Source organism: Symsagittifera roscoffensis, chromosome 2 (assembly GCF_963678635.1).
Source record: "Symsagittifera roscoffensis chromosome 2, txSymRosc1.1, whole genome shotgun sequence".
Classification (NCBI taxonomy): domain Eukaryota; kingdom Metazoa; phylum Xenacoelomorpha; order Acoela; family Convolutidae; genus Symsagittifera; species Symsagittifera roscoffensis.
The window spans coordinates 63,930,971-63,949,118 of NC_087063.1; positions in this window are offsets into that span (position 1 = coordinate 63,930,971).

Genomic DNA, 18,148 nt, shown 5'->3' on the forward strand with positions numbered 1-18,148 from the left:
GGGTCTTGGGACAGTGTGAAGTGTCCCAACAGTTGAGTGGGAGGTCTTGGGACAGTGCGAGGTGTCCCAACACTTGAGTGAGAAGTCTTGGGACAGTACGTAGTGTCACAACACTAGAACAGAGAGGTCTTGGGACAGTGCGAAGTGCCCCAACACTAGGACAAAAGGTCTTGGGACAGTGTGAAGTGTCCCAACAGTTGAGTGGGAGGTCTTGGGACAGTGCGAGGTGTCCAAACACTTGAGTGAGAAGTCTTGGGACAGTACGTAGTGTCACAACACTAGAACAGAGAGGTCTTGGGACAGTGTGAAGTGTCCCAACACTAAAGCAAAGAGGTCTTCGGAGAGTGCGAGGTGTACCAACACTTGAGCATAGGGTCCTAGGAGAGTTAGAAGACGCCCTGGGATAGCTTGAAGTGTCCCAACACTTGAGGAAAAGCACCAGGAACCATTCAGAACGATCAAAAACAGCTAAAAGTCCAAACTATTAAGATCACGAACTCGAATGATATTTTCTTACAAGAATGAGGAAAATTTTTTATTTTTTTTTGTAAATTTTAGAATAGGAACTTGTAAATATTAAAATTGTAATTAAAGTAAATTGTAAATAAAAATCATGAGGTTAAGTAGGGTACCGATACCAGATAAAAGAGTTCCAGAATCAAAGAAAAACCATAACTCGTCGCAACGGAAAGCAACACTATCGGATCCGAAAGTAATGAGAAAGAACTTTTCAGTGAACATGGTCAACAGAAGAAGCGTAAAGGAACACAAGTCGAAAGAAAGCGCTGTGGAAGGACCAACTTTACTTGCTATAGAAATCGATCATGAGACCACAGATCAGAGTGTTGACGAAGTGGAAAGGAAAACAACGGAATCACCACCAATGCCGAATGCAGAAGAACAAGAAAAGAAGACGATAGAGTTCTCACCAATTGATATTGTAGAGGACACAACAAGCAACACGCCGGAAACGATAAAAAATATGATTCTCAAACAAAAAGAACGTCGTTCACAGAGGGGACTGCAGCAATGGTCGGAATGAAAAGAGGAGGTGGTACAAACAACCGAGAAAAGCAAAACATTTGGAACAGATCGGCAATAACAACAAAGGCCAAACAAGACGGAGAGCAGGTCAAACGTGGGGCGACAGCTAACCATGAAAAAACAACTTCTCTTGAGCTGGGCGACCTGATGAAAAAGTTGGAGCGAATCGACAAGAAATTGAAGTGCAGCGAAGAGGATCGACAAATGCTAAAAAAGGAAATACAATATAACAAGAACGAGAACCTACACAACTGCTTCAACCTGGCAAGGGCGGCGGAAAAAAGTTACAGCAGATGTCAGACAAGGTACAGGCCACCGAAAAAGAGCGAGAGAAACATATCATAAAGACATGCAGGAAATGAAGCAACGGTACGGCACTGTGAACAAAAAGTTGTGGAATCTAGAGACGAGAATGGACACAATGAGCAAATACCAAGCTGAAAGTTCTTGTGCCATACAGTCCAAACTGGATGCTCTCTTGAAAAACTCTACAGCGCAAGACAAACTGGTAGCAGATAGACCGCAAGGCACCAGAGTTGACTTCATAGAACCGCAAAACACCAGAAGATTCCAGTAGGAACACAAATGTAGCACCTGACGCCATGACATGGGCAACCACCTGGGAAATGATGAACAGGACACTGGAAGCGTTTGCGACAAGGAACACTGACTCGAATGAAAGAGGAAGTGGTAAATCCAGGAAGACCTTCAAGAAACCCAAAGAGTTCATAGACGACTCGGATGGCTGCATTGACACATGGGTGGAAGTCATGAGACTACAATTAGAACAGGACAACTTGAAGTACCCTCCACGAGAACGACAGAGACCGACCAAAACGAGGATCAGAAAAAACCGGGACCAGCGACCGACTACAGGACAACAACGGACCATGGAACAACTACTCTTGAGCTAAGCGACTTGATGGCGAAGCTAGATCAGATAGATGAGAAACTGAAGCACAGTGAAGAGGACAGAAATGTGATAAGGAAAGAAATGAGAAACAACAAACACGAGTACCTGGACAACTATTTCCATCTAGCGAGAGCAACGGAGGAAAAGCTTCAGCAGATGTCTGACAAAGTAGGCACCACTGATGGAGAGCGAGACAAGAACATCAGAAAAGACATGCGAGAAATGAAGCAGCGATATGACGCAGTGAATAGCCAGTTGGGGAGTTTGGAAACGAGAATGGATACGATGAGTAGGGACCAAGCTGAGAGCTCAAGTGCGATACAGACGAAGTTAGACGCTATCTTGAGGAACTCAACAACACAAGACAGGCCAGCGGCAGAGCGGACACAAGGTAATAGAGTTGACTTCGTGGAACCATAAAGGAACAAACGACAGTCAACACCGTTACCAGCAACCCGAGAGGCTGCGAGTACGGCACCGGTGGGGGCCAAGGCTATTATAAAAAGTGGAACAGCGAACACAACAAGTGGCCAGGAGACTCCACGACTCAGAAAAACGTGGGACCGGATGCCATGACATGGGGAAGCACCTGGGAAATGATGAACAGGACACTAGAGGCCTTCGCTACAAGGAACACCGACTCGAGTGACAGAGGAAGCAACAAATCCAGGAAAACTTTCAAGAAACCAAAAAAATTCAAAGATGATTCAGACGGATGCATTGACACTTGGGTAGAAGTCATGAGGTTGCACTTGGAACAAGACAACTTGAACGATGAGAGGCAAGCATGCACAGCGATACTGAGCAATCTAGAGGGTACAGCGTTGAAATGCGTAGAAGCAAAGAAGGAAGAGGAACGTGATACTGCAGACAAGATCTTCGAAATACTGTTGAATCGATTCGGATCAGGATTGAAGGGCCACCAAGCTATGATGAGATTTGAAAAAAGAAGACAGAGGGACGACGAGTCAATCTATCGGTTCCTGGATGACGTTGAGAGCCTGAGAAGAAGGAGTGATCCGGAAGAATCAACAAAGAGAAAAAATTTCAGCATCGCCTCGAAGTTTATCGACGGGGTAAAAAGTGACGACTTGAGAACGATGTTGGCGACGTATTATACACTTTCAAAGGATAATGCACCAACCCCAGAAGAGATGAGACAAAAGTGTAGGGAGTACATGTTGATGAAACCAAAAAAAGTACCAAATAATCATCAAAATAGGCGCAAGGTGCTTCTTCTGTAATAAAGAGGGCCATTTCAGGATGGACTGTCCGTTGTTTTGTAAGGCTGTGAGGAATCAAAATTATCCCAAACACAAATTAGTACTGGTTGCAGTACAGAATACGAGGAACAGACAAGCCGAAATCGATTTGAAGAACACGGAGGCAGTCAGTGGGGAATTATCGACAAAAACGGTGAAAGCGGTAGCGCAAGTCAAAACTGCCATAGAGGCCGAGGCTGGGAATTCACTGGAGATAAACTATGAGAAAGCTGCTGCAGAAGCAATCAACAGAGTGAAGCAAGACTTGGCGACAAAAGAAATCGAGCAACGACTGAGGCAGGAGGTAGAGAAACAGAGATTGAATTAGACGCTCTGCAGAACAATCCCAGTGCCAGAAGCCACAGAGAGCGCAGCAAACGGTGGTAATTGCAACACTCTAAAAATGGTGACGGGAAAACCATTTGGCACATTGAAAATTATCGAAAATAATGTCGATAATCACAGTGGGAGGTCACAAAGTAACTAGAAACCTGAGTGAACCGAGTGATCAGACGATAACGCACATCGATCTGTACGCAGATTACTTGAGTGCAGTTAGCCCGCAAACAACTTCTAGAGCCGTGAGGGCACTACTCACAATAGGTAGCAGCAAATCAGTTACACAATAGGTACACGGAAGCATATGGTCCACATGAGGTAATGCTAAACATAGATGGAATAAACATCTACACGAAGACCATGGTAACATGTGATTAAGACCTAGCCGGACAAATCTACTTGGGTAGAGAAGAACTAAAAGTGAGATCGAGTGTCACTGTGCCATGTTAGAAGAAAACGCGGTGCATATCGGGACGGAAGCAGACGTATCTGCACACATACTAGACATAAGCGGAAAGAATACTCAACTGCGTAGGTTACTGGACACAGGGGCGGTCTTGAGCTTCATACCAATCGGAACATGGAAGAGGATGGCTTCGACAAAGACGACTTGATAGACTCGAGAATACGGCTGTCGGCAGCAAACTAAGGGCCGCTGCAGGTACTAGGTAGAACACCAATAATAGCCCTAAACTTGGGAGAATGCCATTTGTGGATGAGCTTCCTCGTGGTGGAGAATCTAGATGAGTCTGAGCAATTCTTTTTAGCCAAAGACTTCATCGGGAATTTCGATGTAACAATTGATCTAAGCAATGCGATGTTCAGGATTCGGAACCCGGAAAGGAAGTACGTAATTAAACCGGTAAATTTGATAATGGCGAATAAGAATAAAGCAACGGTATTTTTGAGTAGGAGGGTAAGGCTGAAGGCACACGAAGCGGCAATAGTAAGCCTGCGGATGAAAAATTATAATGAACTAAGTGACAATAAACAAGTGTGCATAGTCCCAAATCCAAATAGTCAAAGCGCTGCTATTTTAGGAAGATCATTCTCGATAACCAAGATTGGACTCTTTGTCAGTGTTTTGTTGAAGGGGGATGCAAAATTTTTTTACAACTCTTGATTTAGGATGGGCTTTTTGGCAGGTTCCACTGAGGAAGCAGGACAGAGACAAAACAGGGTTTGCCTGCGAGCTGAGGCTGTTTCAATGGAAAAGAATGCACTTTGGCCTTTGCAATGCCACGGCTACGTTTCAACGATTGATGGCACACGCATTGACAAGTGTAACGAAGAAATATGGCAACCTGGTGATGTGCTAATTGGACGACGTAGTAACAGCGACACCTACTCTAGAGGACCACATCGAGCGACTAGATGAGGTGTTCGCTTGCATGAAAAGAGCGGGACTAAAATGCAAGCCATCGAAGTGCGAGATACTCAAGGAATCAAATTAAATAACTGGGGAGGATGGTGGATAAACATGACATCAGACCAGACCCAGACGCAGTAGAAGCGGTGCTAACTTGGAAATCACCAAGTTTAACTTGGAATTCACCAAACCCACGTGGTAACAGAGCATCAACTGATGAACTTCTTGGGTTTTGCGAACTATTACAGGGAATTCATTAAGGGTTATGCGGACAAAGTATACCCGATGCAACAACTCATGAGGCACAAAGGCAAGAAATTCACGTGGAACAACGCAGCAGAAGAGTCATTCCAGAGGTTAAAGAAGGAGTTGTGTGAAGCACCTGTGCTAGGTATGCCAACGGAAAAAGGAATGTACGTGCTGGATACGGATGCGTCGGTAGTCGCGATTTCTGGCATTCTCCATCAAGAACAGGAATGGAACGGGAAGACAGTCTTAAGACCAATAGCGTTTGGGAGTAAAGTCTTGAGTGATACGGAAATGAAGTACGGGGCGCCGAAAGCAGAGATGTTCGCGGTGGTTACCTTTGTCGAAAAATATAGAGCATACCTAGGCAGCGAGCCATTCACGCTGCGAGTCGTTAACAGGGCACTCAGCTGGCTGAAAACGTACTCAATGGACCAGAGCTACATTGGAAGGTGGATAGTTTGCCTGGACGGATACAGCATGATAATTGAGCATAGGACAAGAGACAAACATCAAAATGCCGATAGCTTGAGTAAGAAGACGGAATTCTACGAGAGATAGGAACAAAGGGAGGCGGACAAGCCAGAATTCAAAAATGGCTTCTCTTTTATGGACAAAGAAACGTACGACAGCCTTCCATTCACGAGGTGGCTCGACAAGTCAGGTAAACCAATAGAGGATCATCCCGAATTACCAGAGGAGCGTCCAGAGAGAACGATCTTGAAGAGAAACCGAATGCCAATGGAAGTAATGCTTAAGTCAAAAATAGTGAGGGAAACACTAAAGGCAAAAGGCTACGATCTCAATCAAGTAGAGACGGGAAGTGCAAAGATAGGTGAGGACTTGAGAGGGTTTCTTGAGAATCTAGCAGACGATAAACCCGTAGTCCGGAACAATGCTAAAGACGGACCAGAAGTCACAATACTGAGAAGAAGGGAGGCAGCGTATGGCGAGGACTTGTTAAAAGAAAAGCAACTTGATGACAAAGATGTCGTGCAGTCACTAATTGAGAAAAACCCGGAAGAGATATTAAGGCAGACTATGGTTCGGAAGAAGAAAGTGTCATTTAGGGAGAAAGCCGAACACCATGGATTAGGTCAGGAGTCCAGGGAGTGGCCCGGAGGAGTGTCATTTAGGGAGGAGGCCAAACACCTTGGATTAGGTCAAGAGTCCGGGGAGTGGCCCACATCAGAGTCCGATGCGGAGTCCGATGAATGGGATGAAGACTAAGAGAGGAGTAGCAACGACCAAGATCGTGTTTGCATGATATTGGCAGAAGAGAAAATGAGGCACCGTGACAGGGAACTACAAACTGACCCTTCCTCAGGAACGTACAATCTGGATCAGCAGGAGGTGTACGGAGGTGAAGAACTTGAGAGAATTGCAGTATCAAGGAAACCGTTCAGGGAACTATCGTGCAATTCAAATGTCAGAACAAACCTGGTGCCAGATGATGACAGGAAGGTCTTGAGAAAGATAGTTTGCGTCAAGCTAAGAGACGACATCCACAGTCCTGGAGAAATGAATGGTCAGATGATGGCATTGATGGAACACGTCAAGGCGAGATACATACTGTCAGATCTGATACGAGCCCAGAAGAATGACAAGATGACGAGCAACCTCTCCAAATGGATCTGGACAGGAGTCAAAGTGAAAGGGAATCTGGAGGAAGACAGTTACAAGATCTTGAGTCAGTTCTACAAGGAGAGAAAAGATTTACTCTATCACACAGCTGATGGTGTGGTAGTCTGTAGAAGAAAAGATGAGGAGAAGATGTTACACAAGCATAATCTCATCATACTACCACAGTTATACCAGACGGAAGTATTATTCAGATCGCACGACCAAATGGGACATCAGGGGATAGACAAGGTACAACAAAAAACACACAGGTTTGATTGGCCAGGGTTAAGAAAGGCTTGCGAGAGATGGGTGAACGCATGCCTGGCGTGTTTAAAAGTGAAAGGTGCAGGAAAAATGAAGTTCCCACTCAAGTCCGTAGAGAGCTCGGAATTTAACGAAGTCGTGCAGATAGACCATCAGAAGATCTGCATGACCGACTCGGGATATAATCAAATACTGGTCATAATAGACCACTTTACGAAGTTGGCAGAAGCAGTGCCATGTCAAACAGCCTCATCGGAGGAGACTTTTGACTATTTGATAACGCATCGGACAACGGGAAATCCTTCGTGGGGAACCCAACAAAAGAGTTGATGAGGAGATCGCACATTGCCCAAGCACACTCAACAACTTACCATCCTCAGACTAACGGACTGGTGGAGAGACAAAACAGAATTCTGGTGAACATGCTCAGAGTGTATTGCTCGAGATACATCACAGACTGGGATAAGTATCTGCCGCAAGTGGTAGGGGCGTACAACAGCACGCAACACTCAACAACAGGAATCAGCCCCTTCATGATGTTAACGGGCAGGGAGAGAGCGTTGTCCCTAACATTCTTTTACCCAGAATACGAAGGGAAAAAGACGTCTCCTAATGTTTATGTGAAAGAAGCGGTCAAGAGACAGCAGGAGGAACACGGCGCAAACACAAATGAGGCAGTGGAAGAAGTATGATGAGAAAATACTTCAGGCGAAACCGTATGCAGTGGGACAATATGTTTGGATGTTTCAGAATACCATACCTCCGAAGGGAACAAAAAAACAGCTAAAGAAATGGCGAGGACCGTTCATGATAACGGAGGTACACCAGCAGGGACGGCCCTACCGCTTGAGTACAGGGCGTGCAGGGCACTATGAAAATCTGAAGCCTCATGTCCCATCTTCGGGAGTCTGGTGCGTAACGCAGAATATGGAAGGAATCGAGTACCTATTGGTAGAGCCAGCATGCAAAGTGAATGAAAAAGGCACCAGAGAAAAGAATGATGGCAACGAGGACGTGAGCATGGATGATAATGAGAAGATAGATGCAGACTCAGATGCGGGATCCTTTGCGGAGGAAGATTGGAATGATCCAGAGCAGAACGAGGTTTCAAAGTGGACGGAGCCAGACTTGCCGAAGACAGCAGGAATAAGGAATGGCAATTGCAAGCGGACAGGAATGAGATACAACAGGTGTGGGGATGACTTCTTGATTGACAAAATACAACCCGATGAGATAGGCGAAGAGTAAGTGAGTGTGGGCGAGCTGATAGCCGATGAAGAATGGCAAATCATCAACGAATGCGAACACTACTTGCAGGAGGATTACTCGATACCAGAACGAGAAACATATCTGGAGCAGAGCGAGATAGAAAGGAGGCAAAACACAAACTTGAGGATACTGGAATAGATGCGTGACCTCAAGAACAAGGGAGAAGAAGTGCAAAGTATCCAGCAGGTCGACGTGTCAGCGGAAAAACATGTGAAAACGAAAGACCCGCTCTTCGGTTGGACAGCAACCGACCGGCTACTTGAGATACCACCAGACAATTTAGACTCAGCATCGACGACGGGGACGTCGATAAATATTTTTGTCCGGGGAGTGGGGGTAGGACTTACCCACACCAAAATTTTGATGATAAAGAAGCTCAGGGAAGTGAGAGAGACCAACGGGTTGGAATTGGATCAGGTGGAGGCTGAGCCTACCATAGGGCAAAATTTCAAGACAAAACTTGAAATACCCAATGAATATTCAGAGAACATACTGATCACGGAAAACGACTTCATCTTGTCAGACAGGACAAGCGCGATCTGCATAACGGCAGACATGAGCTTCAAATCGAGACTTGAGGCCGACTTTGAGAGAGAATATCAGAACGTGGAGTTTCTATTTAGGCGGAGACCGGGGATTGGGAGGAATGGCTGCGCTTCCTCCCTCAGTTTCACAAGTTCCGGGCAAATACCTGTGCTTTTTAGTAACAAGGGTCAATGAAGGAACACGATAGAACCCGAACACTTGAAGTTGGCACTAACGAGTTTCAGGGACTTCTTGGTCGAATGAAGGATAATGGAGGTCTCGATGCCAGTCTATGACCCAAACAGGGACAAGTTGAACCCCAGGGAATTGTCCGCCATCCTACGCGTGGTCTTTGCAGAAACGGGGATAACGGTACATCTACACAAGAAGTACTAATTGAGTATCGCCTGAGCTTCGGGCGGACACGGAGGTCTTGAGTTAGGAGGCAAAGGACTCTCGAGTTGGGTTAAAGGGGGGCACGATTTAGGTACAAGGGGGCGCGAAGCAGGTAGACATATTTTCATGTAATTGGCATGACAGTTAAATCTCAGAGAGTTAATGGTGCTTAAACATGAAATGAATCTGCATGCTCTTAATATCACTCTTTGAATTTTTTTAGCAAATAATTGGTGGGATAACGTTTTAAAAACACAAAAAATGGGGGAGCGGCTTAGGTTAGGCACAGAACATCTTGGTCTAAAAAATGGGTTTTATTTTCGGATTGATTTGCAAAATTGAATTGACGACCAGGCCACACTCATTTGAAGAGAGAAGGAGATCTTGAGCAAGTTCTCTATTAGCAGTGTCAGAGCTGAGTGTATCTGGACCTTAGTGTATCTGGAGCCTGGTGCGGAGCTGAATCAGATGCTGACCCTTATGGTGGCGATCAAGTCGGAGACGTCTTGCGAGCCGGAACTGATGCTATTTGCGGGAATGAACCACCACCTGCATGCGGCAGGACTTCTGGAGCACCTGAGAGGTGAGGCAACAACACCCAAGAAAATCTGGACGTTGTTCGCCGCGATGAAAAGATAACGCATGTAAAGGCAGCTCTACTCTGAACAAAAAAACTGATGATAAAATGATTAAGGTTGAAAGGGATGATAAGAATAAGACTAGTAATATGAGCAGTGTCAGAGGGAAACATTTCTCAAGCAGCAATTGGTAAGGTTTTTCTTGAGTCTAACTGGTAAGGTATTTCTCGAGTCTAAAAGGTAAGGTATTTCTCGAGTTGGTTGACACGTGAGAATCATCTGAAAATAGTGACGATGGCGGATCGATTCTGGAAGTCTATGCCAGCAGCGCTCAGAAGGCCTACCCTCGACGAACTATACAAGCGCTTGAGGGATCTCGACTACACCCAATTCGATGAGAGGTTGGCGGTGACGTTGAACGCTATCCTACAGTTAGAGGCGCAGGGTGACTGTAGAGAATCAGCGACAGAAGCCGTGTTGATGGTTGGCTACACCTCAGAGGGGATTTCCAATCAAGAACAGACCAGATGGCTATCCTGGAACGTGGATGGAGGCGTGAGGGGATTCGACTTGGCAAGAAATCCCCGCTTAAGTAATAACACAGAATATGGTGCGGGAGAATTCCCACTCCCCACCAGACCGCCAGCGGGATTCGCAGCCCAATCCACGAGCAGGCCATTGTCTATGATACGGTCACGGCAGACAGAGGAAGCGTACCCGGACCTCAGTAACTTGAAGAAGGAAGGGCTCAGAGGGAGCGAGACAAATCGAACCTTGATAGGGATGGTGCGAAACTTGAGAGGGACCAGGCAAAGCTGGAGAGAGATCAAGCGATCCTCGAGAGGGATCAGGCAAGGCGCAATCTGAACATGATCAGGGCGGAGTACCAGCAGGAACAGAAGGTGCGCGAGAACGAGGCGAACTGCGAGCAGATAAAGTCAGAGATGGAAAAGATTCAGAGGAGGCAACGAGAGTTCGCGAGGCAGAAGGAAAAGAAGACGAGGACGACGGAACCAGCTGCCACAGGATCGAGACCAGAGTCACGAATGGAGGTGGATGAGGTTCCCCGGTCTAGTGGTCGATTTAATTTAGACCGAGTAGACCAGGAGCACATAAACGAGGGGCTAGAAATGTGGATACAACCTGAGCCGGTGCCCTCCGTGCGCGGTCTAGATACGCAACCAATACGGCCATTGATGGAGGTCACGCTCCCGGGATACAGTCCCAGCTCAACTCCCAGCAGTAGCCAAATTGGCAGGAGTTCATCGCGTCTCAAGGAGCTACATGATAGGTTGCAGTCGAGGACTCGTGACGATTCAGCACGAGAAGAGCGACCTCCCACCTGGAAAGACCATCCAGTCAGGAATGTAATAATCGCGATCTATAAGAAGAACACGGATGGTGCATATCACAGGCACAACTGCATGGACTGGACAACGGCACAACGGGCAAGGAGGGATTGCTTCGATGACGCGGCTTGGGCTGAGTACTTCACACAGCCAAGAATACCAGAGGATGCGGTCCACTTGATCATAGGGGACAGCCTGATACGAGTGCTGACACGAATCCAATCACACTGGCAAGTTGGAGTCTTGAGTTTTTCTGGGGCTGCGACGCCGCAGATGTTGGCGTCTCTGGAGATGTTAGACATGGTGAAGATGTACACGGTCACTTTGATGATGGGGACCAATGACGTGTCCAGGTGAGAGTCAAGAAAGGTGATGGGAACTGCTGCTATTTGCGGGAAAGAACGACCACCTGCATGCGGCAGGACTTCTGGAGCACCTGAGAGGTGAGGGACCAACACCCAAGAAAATCCGGGAAGCAATCTAGACGTTGTTCGACGCGATGAACGAGGTGCAGGAGTCTGTGGTTTCTCGATTTGGATTCAAGACAAGAGTGGCATTTACGACGTCCCCGGGCTACGCGAGTATGCCGCCTGCCTTGCAGTTTGTGTATGCTATGTTGATCTTGATAGCGGAAGGGAACGCGTGGCGGATACGTATGACAGCTCCCAATCGCGAGCTGGAGCCCATAAAATTGAGATGTATATCATGCTTTAAGAGGATTCTACGAACTGGCGGATATTCTGATTGTGCTGGATGAGGTCCTCTGTCTTGAAGTGTCGAATCTCGCTCGGCAACTAAAGTTCAATCCAGAGATATGGGAAAATCACCCAATTATAGGCCACTTAACAGTCAGCCTGTGGTTTTGAAGCACTGATCTGACAATCACGAGTTCCACCAGCAAGGCGAGGCGACCAAGTAACGAAAGGAAAAATGTGGCTGCGGCCGAAAAACAGTTGGAATCGATGGGGTACCGTTAAACACAAGAGAGAGACAGGTGGCCGTTTCTGACCCCAAGTCTTGAGAATGCCACGGACAAGACGCGGGAGAGTGCTCCACCTCTCATCAAACATATATGGGAGTTTCTTGAGGGGCAGCTAGAAGCGGCGGAAAGCAGAGATATGACGGTGGGAAGATTTGTCTCAGCGGCAAATGAAGTCACCATTGGAGGATTCTAGAGGGAGCACGCGAAGGGCGAGATTAAGCTAGAAAGAACCACGAGATCTTGAGATTCTTAAGCCCTTGTTGGGAGAAGAGGTAAATGGGCAGAGTGTTCTATGCGGGGGATGCCATCTTCGATGCGTTCGTGCAGGAATAACTGAATATGCCGATTAACCTCTTACTGGCCCAGTACGTGGTCTACCCCAGTATCTGTTCAACATGGGCCCAGCCTACATGTTCAGTAGGGGTGTGGAAACGCTCCGAATTGATGGATACTTAACACTACTACTCTTGACCCACGGAGAACTGATGGCGTTTCATCGACTGATGAAGTATTAGAAACCCCTGTCGATGAGGAAGGGTCACCCAAGCGCGGAAATTTATTCATACAAGTGTGCTGCCGATCTGAAGACGTTGCTGGTGGAGTATCTCTTGATGCAAAACCGATACCTGACGGGCGAAGGTCCGGTACCCATCAAGTCCGGTACCCATCGGGATTCCTCACTTCGCCACGGGTAGAAGTCGTGGCGAAGTGAGGAATCCCGAGACGAGAGAAGAGTTGAAGGAGGCGAATGGAGGGATACCTCTCTTGACTGATCTGTGTTTGGCCATGAGATCTGACCCATTAGGGATGATTATGGGGCTTGGAGAAGTCATGACCTGCATCTATGGGCCGGCGGTGACATAGGCCTTTCCTGATCCACTCGTGGCGGCATACTGGATTTCAGTGGTGCACGTGAGCTTGATAAGTGTTCTAGATGGGACGGCGCTGAACTGATGCAGGCAAGAATAGCTGAGGGCGCGGATGAGCGACACGGTACTCTTCGGGAAAGTGAAGGACCCAGAGTTGATGATGTTCAACTTCCGGGGACAACTGCAGTGCAGAATGGGTGAAACGTGAGGGTCCCATTGAGGCCTACCCCAAGTTCTGGAACTTGAATCCCCTAGCAGCGGACAAGGAAGAAATCTTGAGAATCCCGGCGTGGAAAGGGAGTTTTAAACTGGTGAAGAAGGATGTGGAAATGATACTTGAGCGAGAAAGTTTGCCCACCACCGTCTCCGAATTCCCGATGGTCAGAAGAATGACCCTGGGGATGAATAGCCCGCTGGTGATCCCGTCCCTACACGCAAGAGCCAGTGTGGAGAAGCAGCAAAAAGAGTTTACGGACGACTGGGATCCCTTCTTCATTGGATACTCAGTAGCAGTTTATTTCCACACGTGTGACATCAAAATAATCTCATGGACGACACAGGCAAAAAAGATGAGAGGCTCAATGCCACCGAAGTTCGAGGTTCGGGACATCTTGAGGACGCTCGAGCAGGCTAAGCTGGAGAACAAGCTGCCAATTTAGGATGATGGAAGAATGATTGTGGAGGAGGAACACATTGCTCTGAATGATGAAATGAGGTTCGCAACGAGGAAATACCGAGCGCCCTACGGATTGAAGGAGCTAGAGCGCCCTACGGATTGAAGGAGCCCTAGGATTGAAGAAGCCAGATGCGGCAGGTCCCTTATATGTAGCCCTCACTGAATACAAGAAGCTGGACCCGGTAACACCCTCACCCTTATCAGTGGGCACTCCTGGAGACAAAAGAAGTAACCCAGTAGAGAACAGATTTAGAGATGCGCTAGAGAACAAACAGGCTGAGTCAGAGGAAGGGGAGAGTATGGATGAGACTCTCAGTGAAGCGGGGGAAGAAATGGAGGTGGGAAATACACCAGAGCAAGACCCAGCTGAAAGGGATTTCATCACAAAGGAGCTGCTGCAAGACTTGAATGGAGACGACTGGGCGAACACGGCCACCCCACCCCTGGGATCCCCTCGCAAAGATCTGGAATTGCCCTTGACGAGTGAGACTTCTAAAATGGGGATGAAGCTCTTGAGCACCGAAGAGAGCAAGAGGAACGCTTTTGAAGGCAATAAATGGATGTTCCTGAACACTCTGGATGAGAAGGCATGGCGAGATTTCCTGAGCGAATTCGACCAGAGAGTGAAGAGCGAGACTACGCTGGAGGACTTCAAAGAAGAGTTGTGGAACACGGTGGTGAAGTTCGGGGAACATGTCTTGATGGGTACCGGACTGGATGAAAAAGCGAGAAAAGAGCTACTAGGGAAGATGAGCAAGCTGAGGGAAACGGAGCAAAAGACCAAAGATAACGCATGTAAAGACAGCTCTACTCCGAACAAAAAAAATTGATGATAAAATGATTAAGGTTGAAAGGGATGATAAGAATAAGACTAGTAATATGATTAAAGATATTAATATTCTTAAGGCTCTAGAAGGGGGAGGCAAGAGTTGGAAAGGCCGGACCGGGATACAGAAGTCGAATCATTGATGATAGTGGCGACGCCCCCGAGTAAAGGAATAAGGTCTCGGAAAAGGAGACAAGATGCAGAAAAATTAAGTTGTCCCTCGGCGGACGCAGTCTCAGAAAAGAATCTGAAGGAGACGGCTCCAATGATTCTAGCGCGGTGGAAGACAGCGGCTTACAAGGGTAGCTCCGCACCACGGAAGTTGGCCGAGGTGATGAAGGTAATGGAAGTCTCGACGTACTCGACAACGGAGGAGTACTTCAGACCTCAGAAGGCAAACACCAAAAGGGGTTCGACGAATGGACAAACGTGGGAGGTGGACGTTGGCAAAGAATGGCTCTGGACTCAACATCAGGCTACTGAAAAACAATTGGCTAGCAATCTTCTTGAGAGAAATGCGACGAGGAACACCGCTCGACCTTGGTGGGTAGCTCTGGAGACCATGAAAGAACTGGAAGATTGCCTGAGGAAACTTGATCGTGGAGTGTCCCGCAAGCGTCGTCATTGGGCACCAACAGAAAGCCGAGATTAATAAGTTAGAGTTGAAGAAACAACTGAGACGAACTTGGCAAAACTTGCTGCTGGATCATTTCGAAGAGGCGATGAGAACACCCTCGTCAGCGTTGACAATGATGGCAAATCCTTTCGTCAGGACGGCAGGACAGCTGATGTTCGCATGGAGCTTGGTGGGAATAGAGCTGGAGGCGTTGACCTCACACGATAAAATGAAGCTGGGAAACTAGGGTCTAGAGGTTTATCAAATGCTGGTGCAGCATATCGCCAGAGATAATTCCGGTTTGAGTCTAGCGAGGAGAAAAGATGCCACTTATTTCTTGATATGGATAATGTCCGTGATAACCGACAGTACCGTCCAAACGTGTCATCAGAAGGCAATGGGAAGTAAAACTATGGAAAGGAGAATCTCCACGGTCATTCTGAACGTGTACCAGAGTACTGGAATCGAAGAGGAGGATGGCTCCAGACAGTCTCTAGAGACTTACGGGAAGCTTGATGAAATACGGAGATTCTACAACAAGAAGTTCGAAGAGGGGCAAGACGTGCATCGTAATTTAGCCCGGGCTGAAGATTACTCGAAACCCAAGAAGTGGGGAGAATATCAATATGCGTCTGGAGTAATGGGGATAGCATACAACCCTTTCTTGGATTCAGAGGCCGGGAACGCCCACAAGTATTATGAAGTGACAGAGATGTTGAAGTTCTGGCAGAGAAGATAATTGAGATTGACCCAGTGGAAAGGGAAAGGCCGAGCTTGGGCCTGACACTTGAGAAGACACCAGAAGTAATTAGCGTGCCGCGCTCGAACAAGAGGGTAGAATTGAAAATGGGAACGCCATGCTGATTACGATTTTGAGGACGGTTTGGAAGTTGCTGGGGCCTTCCTGGTGCCCACATCCCCATGCAAGTTTAACTGAAGAAGTCACGGAGCGAGTGAGACCGTCACCAACGAAAGATGAGGACTTGGGGACTCTGAATGGAATGTGGTACACAAACTGATCTCACCCCTAGTAAGGAGTCGGAAGAAACAATGAGCAAGCTAGATAAATCAGCGAAGAAGACGGAACCCGTTAGTTTTCTGGACCTGATGTGTGGAAGTGGAGAGCATTCTTGCGATGGACGGTCCTGTGTCAGGATACAGTCCTTCCAGAAGGAAGACCTAGCCACTTGCTTTGGCGACATCACAGAGAAGGAGAAGAGTGAAGTACAGATAGTGGCTGAGTGTTACACGAACACTACTGTAAATATAGCGACGGCATTGGGTTTCTTATCAAGGATGTGCAGCTTGCAGTCGCTGGAGATGCTGGAGGGAGTACGAGCACCACTTGGTGGCAACGTTGAGTGTGGAGTTATGGCCTGGGGTGTTGCAAATAACCCAGAAGCACATCAGAGGGTGGAAGATTGGTCTTGAGGCTGAAATGGGGTTTCCCGTGAGTGAAGACTTTAGTTTGCCATTGAACGCGAAGTCACTAGTGGAATCGGTGATGGCCAACCTGTGTGGAAGTCACTACCCACTACACATGGCAATGGTGGAGGTATCCAGCCAGAGTATACTAACCGACAAAGCCTTCTCGGTACCCAAGTGCGTACGCCTGGCTCGAATATCGCATCACTAAAACAGACTGTTGAGAAATATCCTGGGAACAAAAAGATAACTTGAATGAGATCTGGGGGGAAGAACTCTTGAGTCTGGAAGGTGAGAACACGAGTGATTTCAAGAGACAGAACACGATCGGGAAACCGATGAACAGTACCCCAGCCCTGGAGGAAAATGATGTGACACACGAAAAGATGATGGAGCTGGAACCTCTGCTGAGTTCAATGTTGGCGTTGCGATGGATGGAAGAAAACGTAACGTGACAAAATATCGGGAGCCGAGGGCACCGACAGCGGAATCGATACACGCTATTGATTACAGCAGGAGGCTTGAGTTGTTTGAGACTGAGAAAAGAAATCCTGCCCGCAACCGTTCCTGAGTTCCCAACAGTCAGTAGAATGACCCTGGGGATGAATAGCTCCCTGGTGGTCCCATCCCTGTTCGCAAGAGCTACGGTAGAGAGGCAGCAAGAGGAGTTCACCGATGGCTGAGACCCCTTGTTCATTGGGTATACAGCATCGGTCTACTTTCACACTTGTGATACCAAGATAAACTCATAGACGACTCAAGCGAAGAAAATGAGAGGCTGAATGCCTCCAAAATTCGAGGTGCGGGAGATCTTGAGAACGCTCGATTAGGCGAACTTGGAGAACACGTTACCGATATGGGATGATGGCAGGATGATCGTAGAAGAAGGGTACAACGCGCTGAAGGACGAGATGAAGTTTGCCACAAGAAAGTACCGGGCGCCTTACGGATTGGAACAGGTGGAAATGAAACAAGTAGGGAAAGAGCTGGATGCGGCAGGCTTGTTATATGTGGCTCTGACAGAATACAAAAAGCAAGACCTAGCGACACCCTCACCCCTATCAGTAGGCATCCCTGGGGACAAAAGAAGCGGCCCCGTAGAAGACCGATTTAGAGAAATACTTGAGAGACTTCGAGCAGAGTCAGAAGCGGAAAGCATGGATGAAACTCTCAGTGAAACAGGAGAAGAAATGGAAGTGGGGAATACGCCTGAGCTGAAACCAGCTGAGGAGGATTTCACCGCCCAGGAACTACTGCAGGACTTGAGCGGAGATGATTGGGCGGACACTGCCACGCCACCTCTGACCTCATCCCCTCGGAAAAACCTGGAATTACCCTTGACCAGCGAAACTTCCAACATGGGAATGATACTCTTGAGTACAGAATAGAGTAAGAAGAACACTTTCGAAGGGAACAAGAGCATGTTCCTAGAGACTCTGGATGAGAAGGCTTGGCGGGAGTTCTTGAGTGAATTTAATCAAGAGACGAAGATTGAGACCACGCTAGATAACTTCAAGGAAGAACTGTAGATTACGGTGGTCAAGTTCAAGGAACCGGTGTTGATGGGCACCGGGCTG